This window comes from Camellia sinensis, chromosome 4 (assembly GCF_055761805.1).
Source record: "Camellia sinensis isolate YWXY chromosome 4, ASM5576180v1, whole genome shotgun sequence".
Taxonomy (NCBI): Eukaryota; Viridiplantae; Streptophyta; class Magnoliopsida; order Ericales; family Theaceae; genus Camellia; species Camellia sinensis.
This window is the reverse complement of record NC_138964.1, coordinates 79,317,670-79,328,680: the sequence shown is the minus strand read 5'-3', so window position 1 is coordinate 79,328,680 and position 11,011 is coordinate 79,317,670.

Genomic DNA, 11,011 nt, shown 5'->3' with positions numbered 1-11,011 from the left:
AATTGGGAATTGCACTTTAGTTTGTTGCCTATGTCCCTAACTAAGTACCCTCCATATCAAATTGTACACTCTATTTGAGTAATGGTTAGCGGAGAGCCATTTATGGGTGATCTGTAACCATCAAGCAACTTATCTTTATTTTACTTCTCATACGGTTGCAAAGTTAAGACCTAAAGTTCTAGGGTGCATTATTGTATGTTGTCTTGTAAACGCTTAGGGTCATGTAGCGCATTATTGTATGCTGTCACGTAAACCCTCCGGGTCATGTGGTTATAGGTGAGCAGTTTTGTGGGAGTGTAACTAAGTCACATAAAGTTTTCTTAGTAAAGGCGACATGAATAGAGTTTTGGAACTCTATAAGATAGAGAATTCTAAAGTATGGAACTTTATGCAGCCTAGTTGAGAATGGAAAGAAATTTTCAATATCCTAGGGATAATGGGAGCGATGTGCCTACTAGTGGATTACTCCATTAGAGAAGAATACTCTACTTTCTTAGTTGCTTGGTAGCGAATGTGAAAATTTTTCATGTCATCACTAGGTGATTGAGAGAGAAATATTCATGATTGCACCGCAAGATGATAAAGGATAACGACAAAGGCTCTTAAGTTCCCTACTTTTAGAAAAGTGGATCAATTTTGCGCATGTTAAGACAAACTCTTTGAGGATTAACCATTTCTAGGATTTGGTTGACTTTCCATTATGACGCGAAACTATTCTAAAGTTATGCACGATTTGGATAGTCACTTTTTGAGGCATAAGTAGATACTGAAAAATCGCACCATTGAAGAAGGTGTAGACCATGAGAAGACTTCCTCCTGGGAAGTGAGGTTACTTCGACTTAGGCCATGATTGACATGAGTTCAGAACTTTGATTTGTGGACGTTGTGACCCAATTTCGCGTTGAACAATTGGATAAGTATATTTGTAGGGATTTACCTTCTGCTTTTATGGCGAAGAGTTAGGAACGCAAAAAGATTGCTAGTTTCGATAAATCTTTTATAGCCTAAAACAATTATGCAAATAGTTGTTCTTAGATTTCATTGAGCCATGATAGACCCACGATGATCGGTGAAGACCACGAAGGCACGATCAATGGTCCAAAAGAAGTTTTTCCTTACTTAGTCATTAGGAGCCAGGAATTTATAAGGTTGTCACCATCTAGGGTTGGCAATCCTCTACTTTAGACATGATGGACATGGGTGATGTAATTTATATGCTCAGATGTACGATCTTTATGGATTGTTCTGAGAGAATTCTCAGTTTGTCTTTGATGACGTACATAAGGAATATCCTAGAATGATTCTAGATATGAAATTGCAAACCCATTGACTTATCTATCCATAAAAGCTAGAGCCTCAGTTATTGAGTGAATCCTCATATTATCTCTAGGAGAAACAGATGACCTATGTTCCTTGATCTTTTGTTGTGGGAGCCTGAAGTACGTTATGTGGGCGTATTCGGCATGATGAGTGTTATCTTTGGTAAATGGTCAACTGAGTAGTTTAGACTTTGACCTTGCTTATTAGACAGTGGATAGGATGCTCTACTGGTAATGTATAAATTTGCCCCTTGTAAGATTCAATGCCCTTGTTGGACACATCTTGAATGAAAGCAAATTGGTCACCAAAATATCTTTAGAGAGGTAATTCCACAAGAGGTAGTGATCTTGAACCACTTCATGTGAGGCGCACAAGGTGGATTCTGTTGTATATGCTTATCGCAAGAGGTGTTGATAAGGCTTATGTTTGGAATCTAGAATTGCGCAAACTGTGGTTGTGTTTTTTTTTCAATCAATCACTTATTTGTTGTGAGACTATGGGATATTGATACTATTATGCTTTGTGTCATAATGATTAGAAGATGATGATGTCAGCAGGTAAGATTGACTCACTCACTTAAGCAATTGCCTTTGGCGCTCGGGAGCGAGCAAGGATGAGACTAATGGTTTATTTTATTTGGAGCTAAGAGAGGCTTTAATTATCCACTATGTATGTCGCCTTGGTTACAACCAAGATGAGGTCATGTTAAAGACCAAACATGGATGTTAGTACCCACTTTCCATGTTGTGCCTATTATCATTAGCCAGATGTGAGATCTCATTTGGTACCTGGAAGGCGAGCAAATAAAAAATTCAGGTTAGGCGCTAGAAAGCGACTAGACTAAGATCTGTACGATGTATCAAGTATGATGTCACTCTTTGGAAGAGTTACTCCACCATAGTATGTATTCATAGTACATGTGCTTGGCAACTGAGTAATGAGGTGAGAGCATGGATCCCTATTTCCTCATCATGTGAGTCTTACGTGTCATTATTGATATGACTTTCACTTATGTACCCTTTTGTGACCTTTGACTATGTCATAAGATAAGAGGTTGATGTTCTGCTACTTTGGTATGTTGCTTGCGGTCATGTATGATTCGGCCTTAAAGGACATCATTGGGAAAGCGGTCAATTCTAAACTAAATGGCATGGGGGCGAAGGAAAGATTATCTAGTATTACACCACTATTGTATATTCACTGTCGGCAACTCATATCGCTTTGTATGAGAGGCAGATTGAGTGTGAATATATTGCAAGAATCGAGAAGGTCAAACATACTCTTTTGATGGATTAGAGATGCTTTTTAGACCAGTGTAATTAGATGGGTCTAGGGTATATGTGTCACACCCCAAACCCGGGTATTACCGGTCGTGGCCCACAGGGCCTTTGCCCAAGGCATATGTAAGCCTAAACACAAATCCAAAATCACAAAGAATAAATGTGATGATAGCCTAGAAATAAATAAATCAAAACCCAATCCAGTGACAAGTCACAAGCATAAATGGCAAAACCAGCCATAACCAACTTCCAAAAATATATCATAAATGGAACACAAATCGCCTACAAAATAAAATAATTCTAAATAAAATCCAACCACAACGAATGCACAAAACTGACATAACAAGCTTAAACAAAATCAATTAATGTCTTAGAGGTCCATGCAATTGAGTCTCCGCTACGCCATGAGTCCACTCTAAGTCCTTCTAACACCTGGAAATGATAAACAACTAAGTTAGCTGATAGCTCAGTGAGTAGCAACATGGATAGTAAATACAGTTTTGAAAATAGGGTTCAATTCCAAAATAAGATATATATCATAGAAACTAGATTGGCATACAGTTTGGTAAAGACAATCTATTTCAAAAAGAAGGTTCCACAGTTCAATAGTTAAAATACTCATGTCTCTCAAAAACATAATAAATGACATTTTCTACTTAAAATAAATTACAACATGAACACCAATAATTTTCTGGGTACCAAGAAATAACAAGTAACATGCCACACAATTCTCAAGGTTATAAGCCCCGTTGGATCCAATACCGAACTAAGAGTCATTCTGAGGGTGGCAACCTAGGCCTTTTCACTAAGATGATTTGATTAAAGGTCACCTAACTTAACCTAGGTCTTTTCCTTACAATCGTTGAGCACTAGAGTCATCACGCCCCAACCTGGATCTGTTCCCTAGTGGCCAGAGTCACCACACACAGTGGAATAATTTCCTTGGACTAAAATACACAGATGGTCCCAATAATCAATACACATCAGTTTCGCAAAACATAGTAGTTCACCATTATAAACATGAGACCAAAACAAATAGTTTACAGTATGCCAAGTTCATACATGTTTCAAAAATAATTTGATTCCATTGATAATATAATAATTTATCAAAACAATTTAGTCTTGAAACAACAATTTAATTTTCCAACAGTTCAGGGTAGGGGAACATTTATAAAAATATGTAGCATGAAACTACTCACCTGAAAACGGAATAATGTAATCCTCGAATAGAGTATAAAAGTCCAACTAGTGCCCTGAACCAAGTATGAAGACTACACGTCACTACTAATTTAAAAATATTAAAGAATAAGAAGCAAAGTAACCCCAAACTAAAGTGCACTAACACGGCTCAACCCAACTCACCGTTACTCTTAAATATTACCTAAGCTCATGTTCTTCAAGGTCTAAAATTACCCAAGACATGGGTTCCGATCGAAACTTAACTAAAAGTGACTTTAAGATAAAAATAAAATTTTAAACAAGCCTTCCCAATCTATTCGCTAACTTTGAAAATTACAAAACCCACTCCATGCTAGTCAAAAAAATCCAAAACCCTCCAGATATCAACTAATATATCCTAAGTTTCAAACCCAATTGGTTTTACTTGATTTGCTTATCAAAATAATTATTTACAATTAATTACACCCAAGCAGGTTGTTTTCTGAAGCACTTTAAAGAAATTAATGGTTCTCTTAGTATACACAAGCAATCAATGCAAGGCCAAAAATTTAAGAAACTAGACTCGTAACCGGTTCTAATGACACTAATTTGATAATTTTCGGATCTATACCCAAAGAGAACAACACTTCCAAAATTACTGTTTCGTACTGGTTTCCTGGACAGATTTGAATACCTCAATTTATATGGATTTTGGCTCCCAAAAAATTATGAGAAAATTCTGATATGGGGTTCAATATTTAATAAAGTTAGTGTAAAAATTTTAGCATAAAATTTATTCGTTTGATATATTTCCTAAACCTCTATTCATGGTTGTAGTCTGTAACAAACAGCAACAATAGTGAATATATTAAATAAAAGATGAATATGCTCCTATCTTTGGCACCATCTACATCTCCCAAAGTCTACGGATGAAACACACCAACTTACATGAAGTAATACATAAAGTGTATGGCTTCTGTCCAGTCTGGGATCGGACTGGACCGTGCTGTTGGGTCCATGGGGGCCCACCATGGGTCCCGTTTTGATAATCTGAACCGTTCAATGTGTAGAAATCGTTGAGTACTATATGCCTGTAAAAAATCACGTTGATCGGATATCGATAGCTATGTGATCAAAACAGTTTTTTGTCAACCGTTAATTTGTTCACCGTCCAATTTTTTTTAATACAAAACTGATTTGATCATATAGCTATCGATATCCAATCAACGTGATTTTTTACAGGCATATAGTACTCGACGAGTTCTACATAGTGAACAGTTCATATTATCAAAACGGGACCCGTGATAGGCCCCTATGGGCCCAACAGCACGGTCCAGTCCGATCCCGGACTGGACAGAAGCCGTACCCATACATAAAATATTTACCTATTTATGAGAGTTCCTCCCCCTCCTTTGACTTTTTCACTAATGATTCTCCTCCTCCCTTTCTCTGCTTCTCTCTCCCTATCTCAGTCTCACGGCTGCTGCTAGGAGAGCTAGGGTTGATCAAAATTATAAACACAAAACCTATAGGGTTTACCTTTCCTAAATATATATAACCAACCGCCCAACTTAAATATTATTATTATTATTAACCTTTAATATTTTGTGTTTACAATTAATTAACATACCCTCTAACAATATTTAATTTGTACTTTAGGATTCACCATCAGAATATTTGAGATTGTAAAATTATTATTATTATTATTATTATTATTATTATTATTATTATTATTATTATTGTCAATAGTTTTTAAAATTGTGGACTTCCATAAAAAAATATTTATAGTTTAAAATTAATTAAAAGACTGTTCAGTAATATTTAATTTGTACCTTAAAATTTATAAGTAAAATATTCATTGTGAGAACCCGAATATACAAATCAAGTAAATAATTAAATAATAATAATATTACAATCCCAAATATTTTGATGGTAAATCCTAAAGTGCAAATTAAATATTTGGAAGGTCTTTTAATTAATTTTTAAACCTAAAATAAATTTATGGTGAAAGAATTGAATTTAGAGGCAAGATTTATTATTTTAAAAAAAATAGAGGGTAAGTTTGTAATTATATTTTGTTATAATAATAGTTATATTTTATTTAATTAATGTGTTAGAAAATAAAATAATATAAAGAGATAATAAACTAGACCCTTTTGTTTAGATACATAATCCTAGGTTGCCTAATACATTCTATAGCAGCAGGAGGCAACACAGGGAGAGAGATTGAGAGAAAAGAAGAAGAAAAAGAAGGGGTTGCAAACAATGATGGATTTTTGGGTGTGTACTAGGTCTTTATCTTTCTTCTTCCTTAAGGTTTTGTTCTTTATCCTTACTCTATGATTATTTAGTTCATTGATGGAGACGTTATAGGTTTATGTATTGTGTATATAGATATCCTATTAAGAAACTTGAGGAGCTAAATTTATGTGTAAAGATTGGGTGTAATTTTTAGTTCAAAAATTCTGCACAAAATTACAAACTTTAAAAATCAAGAAAACATATCAAACGGATGAATTTTGAACTAAAATTTTTACAGTAGATCAATTACATATTGAATTGCATATCTGAATTTTTTCATAATTTTTGGGAGTCAAAATCCATATAAATTGAGGTATTCAAATCTGTCCAGGAAACCAGTCCAAAACAGTAAATTCGGGAGTATTGTTCTCTTTGGGTATAAATCCAAAAATTATCAAATTAGTGTCATTAGAACCGGTTACGAGTCTAGTTTCGTACGTTTTTGTCCTTGCATTGATTGCTCGTGTGTATTAAGAGAACCGTCAATTTCTTTAAAGTGGTGCAGAAAACAACATCTTTGGATATAATTAATTGTAGATAATTATTTTGATAAGCAAATCAAGTGAAACCAATTGGGTTTGAAACTTAGGATATATTAGTTGATATCTGGAGGTTTTTGGAATTTTTCGAATAGCGTGGAGTGGGTTTTGTAATTTTCAAAGTTAGCGAATAGATTGGGAAAACTTGTTTAAAACGCTGTTTTATCTTAAAGTCACAATTAATTAAGTTTTGACCGGAACCCATGTCTTGGGTGATTTTAGACCTTGAAGAACATGAATTTAGGTAATATTTAAGAATAACGGTGAGTTGGGTTGAGCAGTGTTAGTGCACTTTAGTTTGGGGTTACTTAGTTTATTATTCCTTTTAATATGTTTGAATTAGTGGTGACGTGTAGTTTTAATACTTTATTCAGGGCACTAGTTGGACTTTTACACTCTATTCGAGAATTATATTATTTTGTTTTCAGGTGAGTAGTTTCATGCTACATATTTTTATAAATGTTCCCCTACCCTGAACTGTTAGAAAATTAAATTGTTGTTTCATGATTAAACTGTTTTAATAAATTATTATATTATCAATTGAATCAAATTATTTCTGAAACATGTGTGAACTTGGTATACTGTAAACTATTTGTTTTGATCTCATGTTTATAATGATGAACTATCATGTTTTGCGAAACTGATGTGTATTGATTATTGGGACCATGTGTGTATTTGGTCCAGGGAAATTATTTCACTGTGTGTGGTGACTCTGGCCACTAAGGAACAGATCCGGGTTGGGCCTTGATGACTCTAGTGCTCAACGTTTGTAAGGAAAAGACCTTTAAAAACAACTAGGTGACCTTCAATCGGATCGTCTTTGAGAAAAGGCCCAGGTGCCACCCTGAGGATGACTCTTAGTTCGGTATTGGATCCAACGGGGCTTGTAGCCTTGAGAACTGTGTGGCATATTATTTGTTTTTCTTGGTACCCAGAAAATTATTGGTGTTCATGTTATAATCTGTTTTAAGTGGAAAATGTCGTTTATCATGTTCTTGCGAGATATGAGTATTTTAAGTGTTGAATTGTGGAACCTTCTTTGTGAAACAGATTGTATTTACCAAACTGTATGCCAATCTAGTTTCTGTGATATATATCTTATTTTGGAATTGAACTCTGTTTTCAAAACTGTATTTACTATCCATGTTGCTACTCATTGAGCTATCAGCTGACTTAGTTGTTTACCATTTCCAGGTGTTAGAAGGACTTAGAGTGGACTCATGGCGTAGCAGGGACTCAATTGCATGGATCTCTAGGGTATTTATTTAATTTGTTTTAGGTTTCTTTGTCGGATTTTGTGCATACATTGTGGTTGGATTTTATTTAGAATTATTTTATTTTGTGGGCGGTTTGTGTCCCATTTAGTATATATATATTTTTAGGAAATTGGTTATGACTTGTTTTTCACTTGTGGTATGTCACTGGATTGAGTGTTGATTTATTTATTTCTGGGCTATCATCACATTTATTCTTTATGGTTTTGGGTTCATGTTTAGGCTTACGTGTGCCTTGGGCTAAGTCCCTGTGGGTCACAGCCGGTCATGCCCGGATTTGGGGTGTGACATTCGTGGTTTGAAAAATAATTATTATTTAATTTTTATATTCAGGTTCTCACAATATGAGACACTATTTTTATTTTCGGGTTGATGTCTCTATGCTGGCTCCTTTTTGAGTTTCTAGTGTAGAGCTCCCACATACAAGTGTTCTCAATGGTCGCACTGTCCATTGGCCAATATGATTGCATTTATTGGGTAGATTGAGATACAAAAGGCGCGGTGTCATGCTAGTGCATGTTCAAGTGGGAGATGTTAGAAATTGGGTCGGGTTTAGAACCCAGATCCAATTGGGTCGCCCATGGTGGCATGACCCGATTAGAAGATATCCAAATAATATAATAGATTATATTTCAAGATATGAGATAATCTTGATATGGATAATTGTCAATTATTAAATAATAATTATTAATTAGATATTATTGATATGGGATATATATTACCTGGGATAATTTGTCTATTTTATGGGTCTCCTAACTTTCCTATATAAACAGACCTTGGGTTCTGTATTTCATACAACAAAAATGATACGATCTCTCTTCTTATAAACTATTCCGCCTTTGTACTGTGAATAGTATGGGTAGTTCTCTAGTAGTTCTACTAAAAAGTATGTCCCAAATCCGTTTATTTCTGCTAATTAGTATTTCTTATTTTTCAGACAATGTCTTTATATGCATATTATGCATATAGTTCTGCATGGATGATTCCGTAAAAGGCCGGTATGCTCAAATAGAGAAGACAGACACAAGATGCGTCGCTCAAAAAAACAAAACACACAAGATGCCAATTCATCCTAATTCATAGTATATTTTATTTTTCTCATTAAAATATGAAACTAATAATTTCATTAATAATTTCTTTTATATAAAATTGTATAATAAAAATATTTTTAATTTTTGAAATTAAATGAATTTTTATAAGCAAAAACATAAGTATAAGATTTATCAACTATTTTATGCACTGAGAAATATATAAATTTGTCATAATATTTTTTTTTCATAACTCTTTGTAGTTTTAATAGAATTAGCCATTTTAGATTTTTTACGCTAAAAAAATTCATAATTTGAAATTAAAAAAAATGATGCATTTTATACCATAGTTGAAATTTGAAATTTCAATAAAATTAGCCCAATTATTATTTATGATTTTTAATATAATATTAATAATTTTTACAATTAAAATTTTTAATTTTACTAAAATATTTAATCTAATACTCCTCTCTAACTTTTAATAATAAAAGGGATCTACAATATTTTATTTTGTAACTTAAGCTCCTCACCCACTCAACTCAACTCTCCCGCACCGAAACACACCTCTCTTTTTCGCTCTCTCTCTGTCTCTCTCTCTCTCTCTCTCTCTCTCTCTCTCTCTCCCTCCTTTTTCTTTTCTCTTCTGACGCCTTTTCTCTCATCCTCTCCTCCCGCCACGGATCAGAGTCGAATTTGCATCATCGGAGTAGTCTACCATCTCTGAAAGAGGTACAAGAAAGGAAACCGAGTTGCCATTGATTCCTTTACATGTTGCTTTTGATGTTCCAGCACCCACAAGCAAACCCTCAACCTGCCTCATATGTCTTTTTCAAACAGTAGAGTACTAAAAATAAATTACATTATCCACACACATACATACACATATATATAACAAGAATAGTTAATGGCATCTCATCGAAGTACTATTTGAATTGATACTGAATGGAATTGTAGAAGTTTGAAAATTAGGCATAAGAATTGTCTTCTCCAACCATTGATTGGTTGTCCTTTTCGCTCTTTGTTTCAAGTTGAGAATTGAAAAAAATTCTCTGGATTTTGCTTTTGAAAGTTTCTCTTCACAACGGAAATTTCTCTGTGAATATTCTTGAGGCAAGCGGTGAAGGTGCTGGTGAGGGAAGAAAGCTCCAGTGGCTGAACGAGCAACGCAAGAACAGAGATGAAGAAAGAGAAGACGTTGACGTTGAAGAAGACGAAGGTGATGAACCAGAGAAGCCATATATAGATATAGATGAATATATATGTATGAATGTATACGGATGGCATCATCTGGTTTCTTTCTTATCTGTTTGCTCCATTCTCTGGTCGAGTCAAATTTGATCAAGAAAATTGTAAGCATAGATAAATTTGTGGGAAAGTCAGAGAAAATTCAAATCAATCAAATTTCAAAACATATAAAATTTAAAAAGTACAGAGAAAATCAGAGAAATCGAGTAAACTAGAGAAATTTTAAAACACAGAGAAATTTGTCTGAAAACATGTTGAGGGACTCCAACCGCTATGAAAATATTACATGTCCTTTATCATTTAATATCTTAATATCACGGACCTTAAAAAAAAATTCAAATTTTAATTAAGTTAAAATTTTTTATAAAATTGTTATTCATATTAAATGAGAAGAGTAAAATTAAGATTAGATACATCATTATAGAGAAATGGACCTTTTGGGAATATATATATATATATATATATTGGTAGGTAATTCATATATTTTATACCAAAAAATTAGATATTACAATGAAATTTATTACATGTCTGAAAGGCAACACACCTTTCAAAAAGAGAAACACTTTTAGCTACTAACTCACAGCATAATCAACTAAATAGATTTAAATAAGTCCGCAACTAATCTAAAATAGTACAACACATTAAACAAATAAATTTTAAATAAAGTTCCGTCCAACCAACATTATTAGGACAAGAAAACCAGTCAAGACATTCAAACCAGCCCATGATTCAGAGCAAATCAGCCCATGATTTTCACCAAACCCAGTCCATGGTTTGAAAGTAAGTAAAAAAAATTTAAGTAAAATATTTTTTTATCATAAATTGTAAAATAATTTATGTTTAAAAATTTTGTATGTTAATTTTGT